The sequence below is a fragment of the Rhincodon typus genome, chromosome 3 (genome assembly GCF_021869965.1).
Source record: "Rhincodon typus isolate 14 chromosome 3, sRhiTyp1.1, whole genome shotgun sequence".
Lineage (NCBI taxonomy): Eukaryota > Metazoa > Chordata > Chondrichthyes > Orectolobiformes > Rhincodontidae > Rhincodon > Rhincodon typus.
Genome location: NC_063334.1, coordinates 18,001,364 through 18,024,339, shown reverse-complemented (window position 1 = coordinate 18,024,339; position 22,976 = coordinate 18,001,364).

Below are 22,976 nucleotides of genomic sequence, written 5' to 3'. Positions count from 1 at the left end.
TCACCATCTAACATGCTCACTCAGTAAACTAAAAAGAAAGTTGTGCTCTGTCTTTCAGATTATATCCTGTGCACATGATTTAATATCTTCAATAGTTGCTGCAAAAATAACTGCTATAATGTCTTAGCAGTTATTAAGAAAATTTGCAAAATTCTTCAAGCAAACTTTATTTCTGTGCTCACTGAGCTGACAGGAAGGTATTGAAAATCTAAAATATTTTCCTTTACTATAAATCTTTCCAGAGTTGTACAGTTTGTTATATTTGTTTATTGTTCAATCAAAACAAAGCCATATTATTCTGAGCTATAGTTGCATCTTCAGAGACTGAACAGTTATTCTGACTCTAACATTCCTTAATTATTTTAAAAAGATTAGCTTGACGGAAATTGTTTCATATCAAAATGTCTATTAATACTACTTCAGTGAGCCTATTTGTATTCACATTGGCTTATTGACCATTTCTATAATGGTTAGTGAGGTGTGATTGATAAAGCAGCAGGATGAAATGCCTTGCTAATGCCAGATGTGTCTACATTCTGACTTTGAATGCATTCTGTTGGCATAATTTATTCTTTTATTGCATTTTTGACCAGAGGCTTAGATCTGTAGCCGTCACCGTCAGGCAGCTCTGTAATTATGATAAGTGCCGTACCAGCCTAGTAATTAGTCCGGGTGGATTATTTTCAAGGTAAAGATTGAATAAGAAATATCTCTGGCTCCCAGATATCACCCTCCAGTCAAAGACTACAATAGATGGTTGAGAGCATTGTTTTTTGGTGTATAAATATGGACACCTCCACAGATTAGATTAGTTGGGTTGGTAAACATGCTAAATGATATGACTTAATTACTATTCTCTGACTTTCATCATATTGGCACCATTTGTTTTGTTCACTTCATCACTCTTTTAGGCATTAGGGATTACTAAGATACAAGGTAAAAATGTCACAGTACTTTTTTTGTAGAATGGCAACATCATTATAAATTTACAAATCTAGAAGATACACCCTGGTCCATGTGGACATATTCCAAGACTCCTATATTTTGGCTGACATTTCAGTCAGATATCACCACACTTCGAATCTAGTCATGCTGGGTATTGAAGAAAGAGAGCAATGAAATATCACAAAAAAATGTCTCTTGGGTCTGCAGTAATTTGAAGAAGGGTTAACGGTAGCATGACCAAAAGAAAAATAATCAGAGGAAGAGAATTGAAAATGGTATAAAATGTAACATTTAAAATCTGGAATACATTGAGACAGTTAGCCTATGCTCAGAGGGCATGCTGGGTACTGGAGAGTGACTGATCAATAGATTCAGAAAATACCGCAAAGTATGAGAACAAAAGTGTATGAAGATGGAGTTTTTGTCGGTTGTTTCCATTTTCTCAATGTACTGCAATTAAAATCGGCACAGTCCATGCAAAAGAAAAAAAAATCACAGAATTTTAACTGTCAAATAAATTTAGTACAATAGACTCCTGTAAATTGTACGAGTCTAAGATGCACAGAATCGATGTTTCCATTGCCTACTCTTTACCCTGCCAATACAGGCCATGTTCCTAGAGGAAATAATCAGCATTGTGAGTTTCCACTAATTGTGTTTATTTGCCCTTCACTTGGCTTCTGATGTTATTTAGAGGACAATTGACACATTGTTATTAAAATATTTTTTGGGATAAACTCATTTATAGTAGCATTAAACAAACTGCACAAAGTTACCATTCGTAAATACTTAAAAGGGTATTTCCAAGCACATTTAGACACTGCCCAATTAGTGACTGATTTTACGGCCAGTGACATATGTAGAGGCAAATTTATTTGGAAACACAAGACAGCAAATTAGTTCTCAAAATTTTGAGCAAATTCATACCCAGAACTCCAGTTGTGTCAAAAGCAGAGATTCTACCCCAGCACCTTGTGAGTCCTGAGATTAAGTAATGCCTTGAAATTATGAAAGTATCCTTTACAATATGACTAACACAATAAGGCAACTCCTTTGCTCCCCTTGGCAGCATTGTACTGGAGGTGCTCTTGGGAAGTCATGCATCTAAAATTTTTATCATGGCAAACATACCAACTCAATATAGGCCCAACTGGTTCCATCAACTTGTGATGGGTAAAATAGGAAAAGATGCTGGAAATGTTATCTAAGGTGCTGTCTGAGTTGTACAGGGATAAGGTATGTGGGCCTCATTACTTTCCACCACTTTAAATCTCTGGCTTGCTCATAGAAGACTTGAACACAATGAGACCTGATGAGAGTTCAAGGACAAATCCTGCTGCCAACAATCTCCATTTGACTAAGCCAGTGGGTGAACAAATAGGAGAAGCTTTCATTTTTAAGGAGCTGAACACTTAAAAGTCTGAATACAATTATGTCATTCATGTATGTTACTGCAAACACAGTTGAAATGACCCCATAGAGGCTGACATCCCATCACCAAGTCACTCTTTATTTATACCCGGAGAGTCATTGCTCCCTCATAGCCAGTTCTTAAAACAAACGGAACTTCTCATATTCTTGTTTATATCTGTCAGCCAGGGCCCCCTAATTGGACCAGATTAACGACCCTAATTAGGGAGCTCATATTCTACGATGCCCACCTAGCTGATCTTATTGCAATCACTACAACAGTGACTCTGGTGATTCCAAAACAACTTTCTCAAAAATGCCAGAAAATTGTTTGGTGTTGATTATGCTAATTCCAACAAAATCTTGGACATGAAACATCTATTATGGACTTCCCTTCCTTCTGAAGCTCTAAGTGTTGTTTTCTCTTCTAAAAGTACAGTCAAATTCTATCTCACAAATTTTAAAAAATCAATAAATGATATTAATCATGCTCTAGTCTTTAATATTCATTCCCAATAGTTGCTTTACAAGAGGTAAGCCAACAAGACTTAAGGAACTAAGGAAACAATGGGGCAGTTAGTAATGAACTATTGTGAGTAATTTTTCACTCATTACCCACTGTTTTGATTAAATGGGGGGGGGGGGGGCAGTGTAGTTGAAATTTAAGGGGTAAAAATTGCCAGACGTCAACTGTGTTAGATCTATCTAAAGAGATTTTGAAATAGCCAGCATTCCCATTGAAACAAGTGGAGACCTAATTATTTATGTAAAATGGACTTCCAATGTTGATTGCATTTTACGTTGAATTGGTGGAGTATGTAGTTTAGCCCAGCCAATGGTTTTTAATGGATCTACTGCAGGCCACTCAAAAACTATTTCAGTTCAAGAAGCTTCACCACCCATGGGTTGACCCTTTGCAATGTTTCTTGGAACAGACTCATTCTCTCCCTTCCTCTGAAATTCTCCTTTCTGCATCTGGGCTCTCCAATGGACTAGTTAAATTTTCATTCCTCTCCATTTGTTGAGTTGCTTATAATAAATAGCACCTCACTGATAGTGTAGGAAAGGGATCTGACCAACAAATGTTGTTGCATAGCTCTCAGAAAGAGAGGCCTCCTCCAGTGCCACAATGACACCACCCGGAAAACTGAAGGAGCAGCACCTCATATTCCGCCTCGGGAGCCTACAGCCTAATTGGCCTAAACATGGAAATCACCAGTTTTAAAACTGGCCCCATCCCATGTCCAACCCTCCCGCTCATTCCTTCCTCCTTGACCTGACACAACCTATCCATCTTCTCTCCCACCTATCCGCTCCACCCATCCCACTGACCAATCCTCACCACTCCCTATCTGCACTCACCTATCACAATCCCATCTACCTTCCCCAGCCCCACCCCTCCTCTTTCTATTTATTTCCCAGTTCCCTTCCTCCTTCCCATTTCTGAAGTGGGGTCCTGACCTGAGGTGTTAACTTTCCTGCTCCTTTGATGCTGCCTCGCCTGCTGTGCTCCTCCAGCTGCACACTGTATTGTCTCTGACTCCAGCATCAGCAGTTCTTGCCATCACTCAGAAAGTAATAGTTAGTTGGTAGTTGTTAATAAACTATCAGATATCTGTTTCAATACCAACCTCACTTTCTATGGCTTATCTTATGTGGACTAACATACAGAAAACCATAAAGCAGTTCTAAAATTAATTGGTTCTTTTTGGTGCAGCATATGGATGGCCCCAGCCTACTTTGTGCCTATTTTAATATTTGTAATAGAGTACTATACTGGGATTAAAGTGGTAGTGGGTGAAAAAAAGAAGAAAAAACATCCCAAAGCATGTTTCACCTAATGAAGAACATTTGAAGAACCAACAATCCAACATTGCATTTGATAGCACAGGAAGTTGTTGAATATCGAAGGTATTGTTTTGTCTTCATTTTTGGCAAAATCAGAAGTATTACTAATGGCCTTATTTAGTTGACTTTGACTTGAGGAGTCATGTGTAACTACTTCTCACAGATTTGTTGAATCTACATTTAATGGTTTTTTTGATCATAGAATTCCTACAGTGTAGCAGCAGGCCATTTGGCCCATCAAATACACACCAACTGTCAAGGAGCAGCCCACCCAGACCAAACCCTATTCCTGTAACCTTGCATTTCCCAAGACTCATCGCCCCAGCCTGCAAACTATCAGCAATTCAGCATAGCCAATCCACATAACCTGCTATGGACTGTGGGAGGAAACCGGAGCACCCGGAGGAAATCCACGCAAACATGGGGAGAATGTGCAAACTCCACGCAGACAGTCACCCGAGGGTGGAATTGAACCCAGGTCCCTGGGGCTGTGAGGCAGCAGTGCTAACCACTGAGCGACCATGCTACCCAATTGTCTACAATATCTTCTGCTTGAAATGTTGGAGAAATCTCTTTTATTCTGATGTTTCTGTAAATCCTCTATTGAGGATATGGTGGAAGGTCAGCAATTTGGACAGAAAACCCTTTTGTGTCCACAAGTTTTATTGAGTTATGGCTCAATTACACTGTAAATAGCAATTGATGCCCATAGATTGAAAGGGTCCAGACCCGAAACGTCAGCTTTCCTGCTCCTCTGATACTGCCTGGCCTGCTGTGTTCCTCCAGCTCCATACTGTGTTATCTCTGACTCCAGCATCGGCAGTTCTTACTATCTTTAAGTGCCACCTGACAGCGTTTTGTGAGAGGCCACCACAGCCCTGAGGACCCAACCAGATAGGAAAGAGCCACACATCCGAGCCAATAGTGCATCAGTTATGATTGGGCTTGGCTCCACCAGAGAGTGCCAGCCATGACGAATTTTGGTAGTACCAAGACTGGCACCCTGACCCCCACCATCCCCGCACCCCCCCACCTTCCACACCCACAGAGCTCCCACCGAAGACTGCAGTCCACTGCCCACAGCACAATGCAGGTGAACATCTGAACTCGGTGAGAACAGCCATCACCCACCAGCACAGACCAACCCAGCAGCTCCCTGCACTGCCCCATCAGGCTTGATCTGGAATCTGCCACAGGACACAACAGCAAACTGCATCACAGGGAGAGGTAGGGGGGAAGGAAAGCTTGGCCAGCCATGACCACTCTGCCAGCTGTGGGCACGAAGGCCAAGTCCCCATAGCTAGTCAAGAGGAGAAGCCCCACTAAGCAGTGGCCAATTAGGAATACACTCAAAGATCTCACAGGGACGCTGTCAGGTGATGGACAGGAACCAGTGATGGCCTGGAGCCTCATGTGAAAAGGCCCGTAGTGCAGACCCCAGACAGAATCCTCCCCTTACCCAAATACACTCGTACAGAATCCAGTAGGAGAGGTAGTGTCAACTAAAAAAACACTGAAAGAACTGTGGAAGCTGAAAATCAGAAGCAAAAACCAAAATAGTTTTCTAGCAATTTCTGTCTTTGTAACTGTCATCAGACCATTGTATTTTCTATCTTATTTTTAAGTTGATTTTCTTTTAGAAGTTATTTAATTTATCAATATAGGAATTTAGGCATTTAAAGTATTGCATTTCAAAGAAGTTGATAAAGATGTAATGTCCCATTTTTTTAAAAACTCAGAACAGACATATCATAGAATCCCTCCAGTGTGGAAACAGGCCCTTCGGCCCAACAAGCCCACACCAACCCTTGGAGCATCCCACCCAGACCCATCCCCCTATAACCCACCTAAACTACACATCCCTCAACACTACAAGCTATTTAGCATGGCCAATCCACCTAGCCTGCACATCTTTGGACTGTGGGAGGAAACTGGAGCACCTGGAGGAAACCCACACAGACACAGGGAGAATGTGCAAACTCCACACAGACGGTCGCCAGAGGGTGGAATCGAGCCCATATCCCTGGTGCTGTGAGGCTGCATTACTAACCGCTGAGCTACCCTGCTGCCCTATCAATCCCAACTTCACTTGAAGTCATTTAAAATATTTCACTTAAAGTAACAATTCACAGGAACACAACCCTAACTGTAAGTGAGGAAATCCTGTACCTCCAATGTGGAGACCGAGCCTAAAAATTATTAAGGGTGTCAACAATGGTTATCTAGATGCAAAAAGGTATCTATCTTGGTCCTATCTGGTGCCTTGTGAAATTTCTTCCTTCAAAATATATCAGCAGAAATATTAATTTCTTATTAATATTTAGTGTATGAAATGTGTCCACACTTTTATCTTTGCAATGATCCTTCATTCTGTATAAAAAGTAGTTAATTGGTTGAAAAGTTATGAGACATTTCTTCCTGATGCCTTGCTATAATTATCTTTATAGCACTTGTAATGGTGTGGCAGTCAGAAAAAATAAAATTCTCTTTTAAATGATGGCAGTAATTTTAAACCGACCTTCCTAACTTGAACCTAATCCATCTAATCATCAATTGACTTTGATGGCAGCCAATCTGCCTGCACTAGTTTTCTGTTGAATGGGTAATGTTATTGTTAGCAATATTTCTTGCGGTTCCTCAGCCTTCTCCTTCTGTATTTCCACCTGTTGTTTTTTTTCCAGTATTCCATGAAAGTAATGTTGTGGGCAAACCTCCTTTGCCTTGCATGGTTTAGAATTAGTCCCTCTTCAGTCACTTAATATTTCCTCCAAAACCTGTTCCTACTTTGAAACATCCGTGTCTCATGCTTTCAGAGTCACTGCAACCAAAACAGTAACAATGAGCCGTAGTGGCTGTGCATACTCGTATTTTCGTAGTTCGACTCTTCCAGCAGCAGAGAACTCAAAACAGTTGAGAATACCATAGCATTTGAAGTCCTTGTGAAAGTGATCTATTCCCCTTACTGGTGCTCAGGATGTTGCAATCAAGTTGTACTCATAAAACTTTCTGCAACCACAGCAAATGAAAAATCCCTCAATGATTTTAACACATCTTACACACAAGTGGCGAGGAAAATGCACTAATCTGTGATGCAAATTGTGCAGAGTAAAGGGTCATTTCAGTCTTTTTCATTGTTGATGGATAATCCTAATTGCTGACAGTGTATATTGAGAATTCAGGCATGTTTTATTGATTGCTTTGGTTAAACTTTCCAGTAGGTGCGACCAGCAGGTGAAGCTCCCCCAAGATGAATGTTTTTCACAATGCAATCTTTCCGTAAATGTAATCTTTCTGCTTCTTTCATACGCATTGCTGACATAACTAAAATTGTATTGACATTAGAATGCATTTACAGACTTAAAAGTACATATCCAGAGTCTCAGATAACACGGTGTAGAGCTGGATGAACACAGCAGGCAAGCAGCATCAGAGGAACAGGAAAGCTGATGTTTCGGGCCTAAACCCTTTTTCAGAAATGGGGAAGGGGAAGAGGGTTCTGAAATAAATAGGGAGAGAGGGGGAGGTGGATAGCAGATGGATAAAGGAGAAGATATCCAGAGTCTCATTTGTTTTTAAAATAAAGAAGTGAATATTCAGAATGATAGAAGTCAAATCCAAAATAATCAGTTTATAATCATTTCAGAAAAAAAATATAATTGCTTGTAAATGTTAATTATTAGTGGAAGAAATGGAATGTAGACTTGGAGAGTGCATTTAACTTAGAGCTTTGGTTTAATTTCCTTTTCCCCAGGAGACCATCCAGTTCAGGTCTCCAGACACAGCAAGAAGCCACTCAACTGATGTCACCTGATTCAGCCCCTAAAGACTATGAAGACAGGAGGCAGTGATTCTCTGCAGGGGCGAGGTAAAATAAAATCTCCTACAAAGTAGTTACTTTCCAAATGGAAACCTCTTCTTGCCACATAATTTAATTAATTCCAAGCTGATTAAAATTTTCAAGGAATGCTCCAAGGCATAAAGCTGATACCTGAGTTTAAATATAAAACTACTGAAGTGTGTTTGTAATGGTCAGAATTTTTGACTATTTTGACTTTGGAATGATTTGGATAATAATTATATTGAATTAAGTTTTAGTTAACGTGAGTCCATTCATACCACTTTGTAGCTAGTTCTGGTTGGCGAGGCCTCTTCTGATCATCCAGTTATAGGAAGCATATTATTAGAGAGGCTTCAGAAGAGATTTTCCAAGATGTTGCCGGAAATGAAGGTTTTGAGTTATAAGGAGGAGCTAGATAGCCTGGGATTTTTTATACAGGAGCATAGGAGTTTGAGGGGTAACCTTATACAGGTTTATAAAATCATGAGGGGCATAAATGAGGTGAATGACAGGTGTCTTTTCCCCTTGGCCAGGAGATTTCAAGACTAGGGGGCATATCTTTAAGGTGAGGGGAAAAAGATTTTAAAAAGACACAAGAGGCATTTTGTTTAGGCAGAGAGTGGTTTGTAAGTCGAATGAACTTCCAAAGGGAGTGATGGATACAAGTACAGTTAGAATGTTTAAGAGACATTTAGATAACTACATGAATAAGAAATGTTTGGAGGGATATGGGCCAAGCAAGGCAGGTGGGACTAGTTTAGTTTGTGATTATGGTCAGCATGGAGTGCTTGGACTGAGGGTCTGCTTCCATGCTGTATGACTCCATGATTCTTTGAGATGTGTGTTCAGGGTGCCTGCCTTTTGACTTAGCCATGTACAGAAAGCCTTGAAGACTTTCAAGATGGAGTCATAGAGTCATGAAGAATTTCTTACAACCTGTTAGCTCTAATTGTGGTGAATTAGGATGACTCATTCCAAAACTATAAAATAGCTTCTCAGAGATGTACCAGTGTGAGGACAGTAACTATTTTAGTTCTCAGCTCTGCCAACCCCTGGACAGGGAGGAGCCAAGCAGCTGACCTATTACCTTAGGGCCTAGGAGGCAGACACATGTTCAAGGAGGGTTTTGTCTTGTTTAATGTTTTCTATGTTTTGGAGTCAGTCGTCTGAAATATAGTAGAACTTTCTATGACAATTGTTCTCAGTTAGATTTTCATGTGACCTCTCCATTAGTCAATAGTTGGAAGAAGTTGGCTACCTACCCATCTGAAGGAAGTTCTGACCAGTTTTCATAGTTGTTATGATATGATATACATATACCTTTAAGGGAGTATATCATAAACCATGGTCTATCATTTATAGAACCATACAATTCAGAAGAGGCCCTTTGGCCCATCAAGTCTTTAATTCCATTAGCCAACTCAATAGGAAATTATGTATTATCTGCCTGACTTGATATGGATAACAGTGCTGGAAGTCAAATGTGCAATATTTAGCTCTAATACTTAGAATAGTGATTATTATTTCCTAATAGTCTTATGTTCAAGTTTTGTTTTACCAATCTTTGGATGTGACTGATATGTCTACATCCAAGGAAACAACATGGTAATAAGCAGGCCTCATAGAACGTTGAAAGCATACAGTGCCTGGTGGTTCAGTAGCTCAGTGGTTAGCACTGCTGCCTCAAAGTGCCAGGGACCCAGGTTCAATTCCAGCCTTGGGTGACTATCTGTGTGGAGTTGTACATTTTCACTGTGCCTGCATGTATCCCCTCTGGGTGCTCTGGTTTCCTCCCACAGTTCAAAGATGTGCAGTTTAGATAGATGGGCCAAATCATCTGGGTATATGCAGGTTAGGTGGATAAACCACAGTAAATATGGGGTTGGGTTTGGGTGGGATGCATTTCAGAGGGTTAGTGCAGACAGAATGGGCTGAAGAGCCTCTTTCTGCACTGCAGGGATTATAGGAAAAAAGGAGGAGGCCACTTGGCCCTTCAAGCCTGCTGTGCCATTCAATATGATCTTTCCACTCAAAGCTCTTTCTGCTTTTATCCCCAAGTGCTATATCCAACTCCTTTTTGAAATCATACAATGTATTGGCCTCAAATGCTTTCTGTAGCAGCAGTTTCCATAGGTTCATTACCCTCTGGGTGAAGAAATTTCTCCTTTTCTCCATCATAAATGGTTTACCCCATGTCTTTAGACTGTGACTCCTGTTTCTGGACTCTTCCATCATTGGAAACCTCCTTCCTCCACCTACCCTGTCTACTCCTGTTAGAGTTTTATAGGCTTTTATGACATCCCTATTCATTCTTTTAAATTTCAGTAAGTATATTTCTAACCAATTCAACCTCTCCTCATATGTCAGTCCCTCCCCATTACCATTTTGGAGAAGCTCATTGATCGTTGTAGTCAAAAATTTAATAATTCCACTGTGAATTCAAATTTTAAAATTACAGAAATTTATCCAGGGCCATGTGATGGTGAAGGCAGGAACTGTAAGGTCAAGCTACGGGATAGGGAATTCCTGTGAGGACTAGATGAATTGAGTGACTCTTTCCTCTATGAGTGGCTCTAAAGATTGCTGCTAGGCTATCCAATTGATTCAGAGTACCTCAGTTGTACCCAGTGGTAATTCAAAATAGCATCTGTTCTTTGATGCAGTGGGACGCCAAATTGTATGATTTCGTGAGGATGTCCTCTGCTTTTGGTGGACACGTTCATTGTTCCAACCATGATGGTGGTCAGTGGGCAGGGCCGGGAGGTAATACGCCATTATTTTAATCATATGCCTATTCTGTTGATACAGTACAGCCAATGGCAATTAACATTCCCATATATTCTGGTTTTGTTATAGCCTCTGGCCACATCACACTAAAGGGTTAATCAGTCAACCATCTAAGAGGTTGGAAAAAAATACATGAGGGCATATGTGGGGCATCATTATAAGTATCAATACAGCAAGAGTGCCTCATCAGTGCATTACCTTCCATCTGTGTCAGAAGATCAAATTGCTGGATATGGAGTAATTAAACTCCTGATCACAAAGGATCCATTGTCCACATCTGGGGAAGAACAGCAAAATATAATGAAAAAGAACATCTGTAGTGGACTTGATGTTGATATCTGTTACATTTGATCATATGATATGTGAACTCCTGTTTATTGCTTTCAGTACAGTAATTTCATTGCTGAAAGCTAAGGGTGAGTGAAAATCATAGTTTTGAAAATGGACTGGCTTGGGAAATTCTAGAAAGTAAATCAAATATTTAAGGTTTGATAGTCCTTTTTAAATATCAAGTGGTTCACATTAAAACCAATGATTAAGATATAATTTATCATAAAGGGTTACTCACCCTTGACTTCTGTAGCCTTTAACGCCACGATAATTGTTAAGTTTACTTCACTCAAAAATATTTTTATTTTATTTGTTAAACGCTACAACGGCCAGCATTCATTCCCCATTCTAATTGCCTCTGGACAGATGCATCAGTAACTGGCAGATTGCTGAAAACAATGTCAAGTAGGTTTTCCTTTGTGTTGTTTTTCTCGCTACCTGCCACATGCCCAGACTGTCAACTATGTCATTGAGAACTCAGCCAGCATTGTCAGTAATGGAGCTACTAAGCTGCTAAGCCATTCTTGGTGATGGAAATTAACTTGCCTGGATTTGAGTATACTCTGTGAATTAGCTACCGTCAGAAGTTCTTTCAAGTAGTGTTCAAGTTGCAGGAGAGCTTTTCGATCAGCAGAAAGAAGGGTGGTAGCTGGTCATCGGTATAAAAGATCAATTCCCATGCTTGATCTGATGCCAGGAGATTGCATACCACTGTACGATCATGCCTGTGGGACAGAACACACATGAGAGAAACAATAATTTAGATACATACAGTGCTTTTACTGTAATAACGTGGCCCAAGGCACCATAAGGAAAAGAATACCATATTCCCATGTTAGGGCAGGTGACAAAAACTTAAGCAGAGAGATAGGCTTGAAGGTGTGGAGAAAAGGGAGTTAGACAACAAAAAGGTTTAAAGTTAGGATTCCAGAACTTAGGGTCTGATGACTGAACCATTGTGGAGCAGGCAATGAGGCTCATGAAGATGAGGTAGGGATACTTGGATCACTCTGGGGGAGATTTGTGGTACACCGTAGACGGAGTGTGTGGAATGATCCTTGCATGCACAACTGGAGCAGACAAAGAGGTGATGTGATGGATGCTAAAGAGCTGAGAGGGTGGCAGCTGACTTCCAAGAAGGAAGATAAGGGCATTGAGCATGGTGAATCATCACACTCAGTATGATAGAGCACTCTAGCATTAAGTGCAACAAGTCATTCAGAATTTATTTGACAACCAGCTCCAACAGCACAAGCCTTGGTGCAATGATCACTCACTGACTGTGAATTTATTGGTGCTTAAAAGACACATGATATATGTATGCCCCTAGAGACTTTGCTTTGGCTATTGTTGAATGAAAGTGAATGTTTTCATTGAAGATTTTCAAGTATGTGCGGCTCCCATTTTGAATGATTAGAGGATATTTGGTTATACTGGGGATTTAGGAAGAAGTACAAGATGGGAAGAAGCTAAGGACAGGTAAGCCGTGTGAGTTGTTCCCTAAATAACAATAGATTAATGAAAGTGCAATTGTGTTTGGAATAAAGTGCTAGCCACACCAAAGATATGCCCTAAGAAACATTTGTTTCTCATTCCCCTCCCATTATGTTCACAGTGAAGGGAAGCTCCTGACGGCAGCATTTGACCAGCGAGAATCCCAGGACGCCCAGGCAAGAATATAGGTCTACCATTTGTAGGAGGCATCATGTGATGAGTGTGGCATCATAGGGCCGTGGTAATGACGTGAGTTTGGAAGCTAACATGAGATATGTCACCAGGCCTCATGGAGAGAAAGCCCCATGAAACTCAACAAATTTGACACTTAGTCAATTTTTTTAAAAATTATATTCGCTTATTTAAAATTGGGTTTCTCAAAGTGACGCTTAATTTCTTCCTGATGTGATGAACGGATTTTCAGCTGTATTCATGAAGTTATATCATGTTCCCACTCTAAAATACAGAGTATGTCTCAGATTCTCAGCGAATAGCTTTGCAATCTCCTCCTATATCTTTTTTGAAAATCTTTTCTAACACATTGCCTGATTGCACTGATCGGTGGCAGATTTATGTTCTCAGATATGCAGATAAGTCAAAGCTACTGTAATTTTGCATTCACTCATGCCCTGCGCGAGTGACAGCATCACACAGTGACAGTTCAGGCATTAAATCAGATTCTGTTGTATCTTTGCTACAGACATTTGTGACTCCTTGTTCATTATGGGCAGGAGGCAATGACATTGCCATTCGCTCAGAATCTCTCAGAAGCCCACTGGACTGATTCTGGATGAAAAGGACCCTGGAGTGAGTACATATCAATTTCCAGTTGCCAGTAATTTGAACTTTTAATGCAATATCTCAGTTTTAAATCAGGCTGTGATCAGTGTGAACAGTACATTTTACCCAAATGTGAGATTCATAATCATTGCAAAAGATATCAGGAGAGTGAATGAGGAGTTTTAGAGAAAACTTCCATTCATGTCCTCAGCAGTCATTATTTATGAGCTGCAATGGCATTTTAATTACTGCTATTGCTATTTTCCTCCAAATGATTAAAGGCACTAAAAGACAATAATAATTGTGGGCTCACCTTTTGTCTTTTTTATCCTGATTATCAACATTTCTGCCCTGACATTTATATCTTATTCCTATTTTACAACCATCAACTATTCATGCACTTGTGTGACCTCAAGGCCTAAGTCTACATAGGGAAGCACATGCTATATCTTAATTAAAGTCCTCACCTAATGAGACCAATACTATTTCAGTTGAAACTGTGTCATAAGTACTCCGATCAGATGAAGAATTCACAGTGATGCAATGAAAACTTCCAGAGAGCTCTTGTGGGTGCAGTAGTAATGTTCCTACCTTTGAGCCTAGGGGGTCTTGTTTCAAGTTCCACCTGCTGTAGAGGTGTATAATAACATCTTTAAACCGATTGATTAGAAAATAAATACAACAACCTCCAGTCAACTTAATTTCAAAAAATTCAAAAGTTCTTAGAAAATGGGAAGATAACTGATGGATCTGGATTCACACTGAATAAAAGTTACATTAAAACATTTTTTAAATAATTGGTAATGCTTCACATTGAGTGCTGTGCTTAATCCTGACACTCGGGAGAATGTAAAAGAGAGACACCTTGGATAGGGTAGAAGAAATTTATCAATGAATGAATGAATTCAGCTTGCAGAAATACCAGGAGACTGGGATTGTTATCCTTAGAATGGGCAATGTTAAGGAAAGCCAAACTGTGAAAGATTTGGATAAAGTAAATAAATTGGTTCCACTGGTGGATGGTTCAGTATCCCAGGGACTTGCAATTAACATCATTGGCAAAAGAAACACAGGCAAGTGGAGGAGAAATTGCTTGGTGCAGAGTTTTTAGGACTTAGAATGCACTGCCTCAAAGGATCAGAGAAGCGAAGTCAATAGTACCATTTAAAAGGAAATTGGATATATATTGAAAAAAAAAGAAACATTTGTGGAGCTATGAAGAAAGGGCAGTGGAGAGGAACAAATTGGTAAATCAAAGAGCGGAAACAACCGTTATGGATCGAGTAAGTTTTTCCGGACTGGAATCTTAAAAAAAGTTGCTGTGGTACTGCAAGAGGAATCTGTGTTCCCTTGGAGAATCAGTGATAGGTGTTACAAATCAGGAGGCGTGGCTCATGCTTAGTAGCAAGTAGGTGAGCTTTAGGTTTAGATTGATGATGTTGTCTGGGAAATTGTGTGTAATGTGATACTATGAATAGGACTATGCCAGGATGTTGCTTGACTAATCCGTGAGATAGCTCTCCCAATTTTCAGATGTTATTAGAAAAGACCTCACTGGATTGAAACGTCTGTAATTGCCGTTGATGCTTCCGATGCCTGAGTCGATGCCAGATACTCTGTCCAGTTTCCTTCCTTTATAAGTAATGATACAATTGAGTAGCTAGTCCATTTCTAACAGCAGTTCTTGAGCACATTTCTGGAGTCACATGTAGGCCGGATCAGGTGAGGATGGAAGTTTTCAGTCCTGAAAGGTCATTGGTAAACCAGGTGGATTTTTACAACATTTGACTCGTGGTCATCATTACACTTTAATTCCAAATTTTTATTAGGTTCAAATTCCACAATCTGCCATTTTGGGATTCAAACCTGGGTCCCCAGAATTTTACCTATGTCACTGGATTATAGACATCACCTCACCTTATATTTTACTTTTCTAAATGATATGCTTTACATCTTTTATAAAAAGCTCTGACACTTTGCCAAAGACACGTGGAATTGTAGAATGCGTGCATTATTAGTCTCTTAGATTTTTAAAATTTTATTTACATTTTTTGGTTACATTTTCTGTTTAATTTGTCTTTTCTCAGACTAGCTCTAATTACAGATCAAGAGCTAAATTCTGTTCACTTGGAATGTCCTCTTATTATTTGGCAGCAATAATTTAATTTTATATGAATTTCCACAGAGGGAGATGACAAATACTAATCCTCAGATGAAACATTTTCTGAAAGCTGTAATTGGATATTTAGAGAACAGGTTACACAATATTGGGCTGGATTTCCAATTGCAGTTGAGGGTAGGAACAAATGTGGGTTTGGAATTTGATTAGAAATTTGCATTTGCAGAGACCAGTGCTGAATCCTGCCACAATGTGAATTTCGAAATGGTCTTTGGGGTGGGATTCTGAAACGTGCACAAGTTCACTTAAAGGATCATTGAACTCAATGCTGTGCTTGTTATGACGCCTCGAAAGGAACTGTTTTTAATTTTTGATTGTGAGACATGAGGAACGTGCAATTTCTGGAACATCCCAGGGAGAGGGCGTTTGTGATAGATTTCTGAAGAAGGGTCACATCAGGCATGAAGCATTAACTCAGTTTCTCTCTCCACCAGATGATGCCAAGCCTGCTGAATTTCTCTAGCATTTTCTGTTTTCATTTCAGACTTCCAACATCCTCAGTGTTTTGCTTTATTGCAGGGAGAGGTGGTAGTGCAGTGCTAATGTCACTGGATTAATCGTCTAGAAACTAGGGGACTCAGTTTGAATTCCATTACGGCATATGATGAAAATCGAATTCAATAAAATGCGATCGTAATTCTGACCGGCAATAGATGCTGACCCAGCCAGTGCTGCTGGCATCCCATGAATGAATCAAAAAAAAAGAAACATCAGAATGTGCACCCAGCAGGGGTCACCTTGTTAATGGATACACTGGCTAACTCATTTAGGAAAGGAAAAATGAAGCTTGGCTGCTCACCCTGTGGTAGAAAAGTGCTATTTCTCACCATGAGAGGTAGCTGAAGAAATGGATGGCTCTTGAAAGGGTGGGACTGGGAGCAGGCTGCTCTGACATTGGACAGAGTAACAAGGAGAAGCGGGAGGAGGAGAAGGCCTGAAGGTCACGGAGAGGACCTGCAAGAAGAGAAAGGAGCTATCCAAGACATCCTGTGTACTGGCTACAAGTCAGCTACCTGCAAATGACAGAGAGCTGTTCCCTAAGAGATTGCGACTTTCCTGACTTGGACTCAGACAAATCCGATCTGGTCCACAATTCAAGGGAGGCATTGGTGAAGTTTGGCACCATTTGTGAATGCTTGACTGTGCCAAACAGACTGATTAGCACCCTCCTGTGAAATAGATTCAGCAAATTATAAGTGCAGTAATGGCTGCTGATGCTTTCACAATTCACAAAATTGTTACAGAAAGAAGGAACATTCAATCTGTAGCGACACCCCAAGCATTTTGCCATTGTGCCAATCTCCTGCCTTTTTACCCCATAGCTCTGGATGTTGTTTTTTATTTAAATAATCATGTACCACCAGCTTAAATGCATCAACTGAATCTTTGTCCATCACACTTTCAGGAAGTGCATTTCAGACACTAACCAGTTATACCGTCGTAGAGCTGTACAGCATGGAAACAGACCCTTCAATCCAAAATGTCCATGCTGACTAGATATCCTAAATAAATCTCGATCCATTTGCCAGCATTTGGCCCATATCCCTCTAAACCTTTCCTATTCATATACCCATCCAGATGTCTTTTTAAAAGTTGCAATTGTACCAGCAATTACCACTTCCATACACACACTACCCTTAGCGTCAAAAGTTGCCCCTTAGATCCCTTTTAAGTTTTTCCCCTCTCACCTTAAACCTATACCCTCTAGTTTTGGACACCCCTACAGTGGGAAAAATCCTTGTCTATTCACCTTATCCATGCCCCCCATGATTTTATAAACTTCTTTAAGGTCACCCCTCAGTCTCTGACATTCCAGGGAAAATAGCCCCAGCCTATTCAACCTCTCTCTATAGCTCAAACTCCTCCAGCCCTGGAAACATCCTTGTAAATCTTTTCTGAACCCTTTTGAGTTTCACAAGTTTAAGTTTCATTCTAAAAGTGGCCTAACCAATGTCCTGTACAGCTGCAACACAACCTCCCAACTCCTATACTCAATGCACTGACCAATAAAGGCAAGCGTAACAAACGTCTCTTTCACTCCTCTGTCTACCTGTGATACTACTTTCAAGGAACTATGAACCTGCACTCCAAGGTCTCTTTGTTCAGCAACACTCTCCAGGATCTTCACATTAAGTGTATAAGTCCTGCCCTGATTTGTCTTACCAAAATGCAACACCTCACATTTGTCACAATTGTTGCGTAAAAATATATTTTCTCACCTCGCATTTGCTTCTTTTACAAAACACTTAAAACTATGCCCTCTGGCTCTCAATCCTCTTACAAGCAGAAACAGCTTCTCCCTATCTACTCTGTCCAGATCCCTCATGATTTTAGAAACTTTATTATGTCCCCCTTAGCTTTCCTGTCTTCGAGAATACAGTCCGACATCTCCAATCTATCTTCATAACTCAAGTTTCTCATTCCTGAAACTCTTTTCATAAACCATTACCGCATTCGCTCCAATGTGTTCATATCTTTCCTAAAGAGTGACCATAGACCATAACACCATAAGGCGAAGGAGCAGAATCAGATCTTCAGTCTGCTTCACCAGTCAATGAGATTATGATTGATTTGATAATCCTCAGATCCACTTTCCTGTCTTTTCCCCATAATCCTTGATTCCTTTACTGTTTAAAAAGCTGTCTTTCTCAGACTTGAATAAACTTAATGACCCAGCTTCAACAGCTCTCTTTGGTAAAAAAAATTCCACAGATTTACTACCCTCTGAGAGAAGAAATACCTCCTCATCAGTGTCTTAAAAGGGCAGCCTATGTACTGAGTTTATGCCCTCTTATTCTAGACTCTCCCACAAGGCGAAACAACCTCTCTACATCTAACATGTCAAGTCCCCTAAGATTATTACATGTTACAATAAGGTCGCCTCTCATTCTTCTAAACACCAGCGAGCACAGGTCCAATCTACGCACCCTCTGCTTACAAGACAGTCCGTCAGTAACTTGGATCAGCCAAGCGAATCTTACCTAGGCTGCCTTGAAAAACAGTGGCAGCATCAGACAGAGTCAGAATGGATTTACAAAAGGGAAATTATGCTTGACAAATTTGCTAGAATTTTTCAAGGATGTAACTACAAGAGTCAATGAGGGGAAACCAATGGATGTGACTTACTTGGACTTTCAGAAGGCTTTCACTAAGAGCCCACATAAGGGATTAGCAAGTAAAATTAAAGAACACAGAATTGGGGAGAGTGAACTAACATGGATAGCGAACTGGTTGGCAAACAGGAAATGAAGGTTAGGAATAAACTTGTTTCAGAGATAGTAGGAACTGCAGATGCTGGAGAATCTGAGATAATTTTTCTGAAGTGTCTAGGCCCGAAACATCAGCTTTCCTGCTCCTCTGATGCTGCTTGGCCTGCTATGTTCATCCAGCTCTACACCTTGTTATCTATTATGTTAGGAATAAACTGATCTTTTTCAATTGGCAGCCAGGAACCAGTAGGGTTCTGCAAGAATCAGTGCTTAGAACCCAGCTATTTGCAATATAAATAATTTTCACGAGGGAACTAAATGTAATGCCTCCAAACCACAGACAACACAAAGCTGTGTGTGAGGGTGAGCTATGAGGAGGATGCAAAGATGCTTCAGTGCAATTTGGACAAGTTGAGTGAGTAGACAAATGCATGGCAGTTGGAATATAATTTTGATAAATGTGAGGTATCAGGTTTGTAGCAAAAACAGAAAGGTAGATTATTATCTGAATGGTGATAGATTGGGAAAGGAGGAGGTGCAATGACACCTTGGTGTCCTTGTACACCAGTTGCTAAAAGTAAGCATGCAAGTGCAACCGGCTGTCAAGAAGGCAAATGGTATGAGGCCTTTCCATAGTGAGAGGATTTGAGGACAGGAGCACGGATGTTTTGCTGTAGTTATACAGTGTATAACCAGGTGAGACCAAACCTGGAGTATTGCGTGCAGTTTTGGTCTCCTTACCTGAAGAAGGATGTTCTGGTTATGGAGGGAGTGCAATGAAGGTTTACCAGCCTTGGAATGGTAGGAATGATGTTTGGAGAGAGTCTGGATTGGTTTGGACTCTATTTAATAGCATTTAGAAGAATGCGGGAGTCTCAAAAAACCTATAAAATTGTAACAGGGCTTGACTGGGTAAATGCAAGAAGGAACATTCTTGATATCCAGGATATCCAGACTATGGACCACAGTCGATGCATGCAGGGTAAGCCACCTAGGACTAAGATGAGGAGAAATTTCTTCTCCCAGAAAATACTGGGCTTGAGGAATTCTCTGCCACAGAAAACCGCTGAGGCCAAAAAATTAAATGCTTTCTAAAAGGAGTTCAACACAGTTCATAGGACTGAAAGAATCAAAGGATATGGGGTGAAAGCAGGAACAGAAGGCTGAGTTGGATGATCAACCATGAACATCTTGAATGGTGGAGCAGGCTCAAAAGATTGAAGGCCCACTCCAGCTCCTATTTTCAATGTTTCTATGTTTCTACCTGTCCCGTCACATTTTAACAACTTTTGTACATTTTTACCAAGGTCTGTCTGCTCCTATGCCCTTTTGTTATACACTGTCTCTCCGTGTTCTTTGTACCAAAATGCACCACTTCACAATTCTCTACACTGAAACTCATTTACCACTTATCTGAGTACAACACCAATGTCAATGTCTTTTTGAAGTTCAACATTGTCTCCAACCTTTGGAATTTTCACTTTCTCTTCCTTCAATATTCTTCGGTAAATCTCATCTAACCCCAGAGATTTATCAACTGAAGTATAAGAAGCTTTTCCACTGCCTTAAAATTTTAAGTCTCTCCAGTGACTGAGCTTCCTCCTCTGCCACTGTGGTCTCAACAGCATCTGCCTCCTTGGTAAAGGTTGATGCAAAATATTAATTTCACATCTCTGCTATGCCTTCTGCCTCCACATTAAATTACCTGTTTGGTCCCTAACTGGCCCTAGTTTTTTTTAATTCATTTATTGGATATGGGAGTCATTGGCTTGACCAGCATTTATTGTCCATCCCTAATTGGCCAGAGGGCAGTTAAGAGTCAACCACATTGCTGTGGGACTGGAGTCACATGTAGGCCAGACCAGGTAAAGATTTTCTTCCCTAAAGAACATTAGTGAACCAGATGGGATTTTCCTGATAATCAGCAATGGTTTCATGGTCATTATTAAACTCTTATTTCCAAATTATATCAAATTCAAATTCCACCATCTGCCATGATGGGATTCAAACCCAGGTTCCCAGAACTTTGCCTGGATGTCTGGATTAATAGTTTAGCAATAATACAACTCGGCCATCACCTGCCCATAACATTCCTCGTTTTACTACTGACACCCTAACTTTCCCTTTTGAGGGAATATACCTTGACTGTTCCCAATCCCTCTCTCTTTCGAAGGCAGCACATTGTTCGGTTATTGATTTTCTGCCACCTTTGGTTCCAGTCTATATGGCCCAGCTCTGTTCTTTCCTCATTGAAGTCAGCTCTCTGCCGGTTGATTATTCTTACTCTAGATTGTTTATTAATGTTTTCTGCCAACATCCTAAAACTTCTGATACAATGATCACTGTCCAACTAAATGTTTCTCCATTGACACTTGATCTAATCACATGTCTGCAATTAAGATTCAACCATGAAACCATTATTGATTGTCAGAAAAAAACCCAATTGGTTCACAAATATCCTTTAGGGAAGGAAATCTGCTTTCCTTACATGTGACTTCAGACCCACAGCAGTGTGGTTGACTCTTAACTGCCCTCTGAGCAATTAGGGGTGGGCAATAAATGTTAGCCTAACCAGTGAGGCCCATATCCCATGAAAGAATAAAAAAAAGTCATCAAACCTCGTGTGTCAATGCTTCCCAAATCTGTCATCTCCATCACGAATAACATAAGCTTAGTTGAAGGTGAAGAACTCACTTGGAGTTTGGAAGTTGAGGAAAGGAAGAGAGAGACCTATGGGAGAAACTTGATACAAGACTTGGGTGTCAGTATATACGGAGGATTTTAAAGAGATGCTAGGAAGAATGGAACAGGCTTGAAAGAGAAGGGGTTGCCAAAAGAGCAATAGGAAGAGGAAATGCTGTGATTAGATGATAAGAGCCACACCACCCCTGCCAGCTGTCACTTAGTTGTCGGGGGGTTCAAATGCAAAATCACGGCCTCACACTTCCATTATGTGGGTAAAAACCACATTCACAAATATCTCTTGTGTCCTTACCAGAGGAAATTGGCGGGTTGGGAGCAGGGTAGACTATCATTATTGGCCTTGTGTTAAATCTGGAGACCGATATTGCGATAAACCGCTACCAGTAATGTTAGCTTAGCTCTCATTCCATAGTGTTCTTTTACTTCTACTATTCAGCAAATGTATTAAAAGGAAAAGTCAATAGCGTCATTCATTTCTGGCTGTGGAGTCAGAACATTAAACAAGAGGCTTTGAAGGAATAGAAAATAAGGAAAATAGTGACAAATGGAAGCAAAAGAGGAACCACAATAGAGAGAGACACAAAAGAGCTAATAAGAGAAGTGATAAACACATTTTCAAATTTGCATTGCGCTGAAGGATACTGGCTTTGTTTTTACAATAGGTGCCTCATTTTCACTCACTGCTTGTGGATAATTTTCCATCTCTGAAGTTGGAGGGATGTTTTCCACACAACATATTCAAATATATTGAACGCACGATGTTTCCCATCAGCACCTTTCAGTTAACTGACAAGATTTGCAGTCCTTTTAAATCATTAACTTGTGAGCAATGATGCTGGAGCTTGTTCTTACATCTAAGAATTTAACAGTAGCTACACTTCCCAGTGTTGCTTCCCCAGTACCTAACGTTCTGTTAACGTTCCAATTCCTGGGACAGTTGAAATCGTATAAACGCACACACAAGAATCTATATCAACCTTGTTGTGGTGTGGTGCTGCTCTGTAGAAAGGAGAAGTATTCTGCACTGTAGAGGGGATTGTGAAGAAGCCAATGTGGAAGACAGACGGGCTCCTGTTCCTAACAGTGCCAGATTGATGTTTCCTAATTTGTCACTTCCTAGTGTGAAACCAGCAATTTACAGATCAGGAGTGGTAGGTTTTATTCCCAGTTTGTGCTGGATTTGCTTATCTTGGCTCAGGAGGGTGTTGATGAAAGAGGAGTTATGATGCTACAATTGGCCTCAGCACCCTCATTTTGCCTGGAAAATGATAAAATAAAAGGTAATTGATTGACATCTTTCCATCATTTCTGAGACAGCTCAGAAATTTGGTGAGGTCAGATGAGATCATATGCTGTAGCTCTTCCATGGCAAAGACTGTCCGAGAACCACATGTGAGATTGTCCCTCTCCTCATGATGGAGGATGATCTCTGTTGACACCTTGTTCCCAAGAT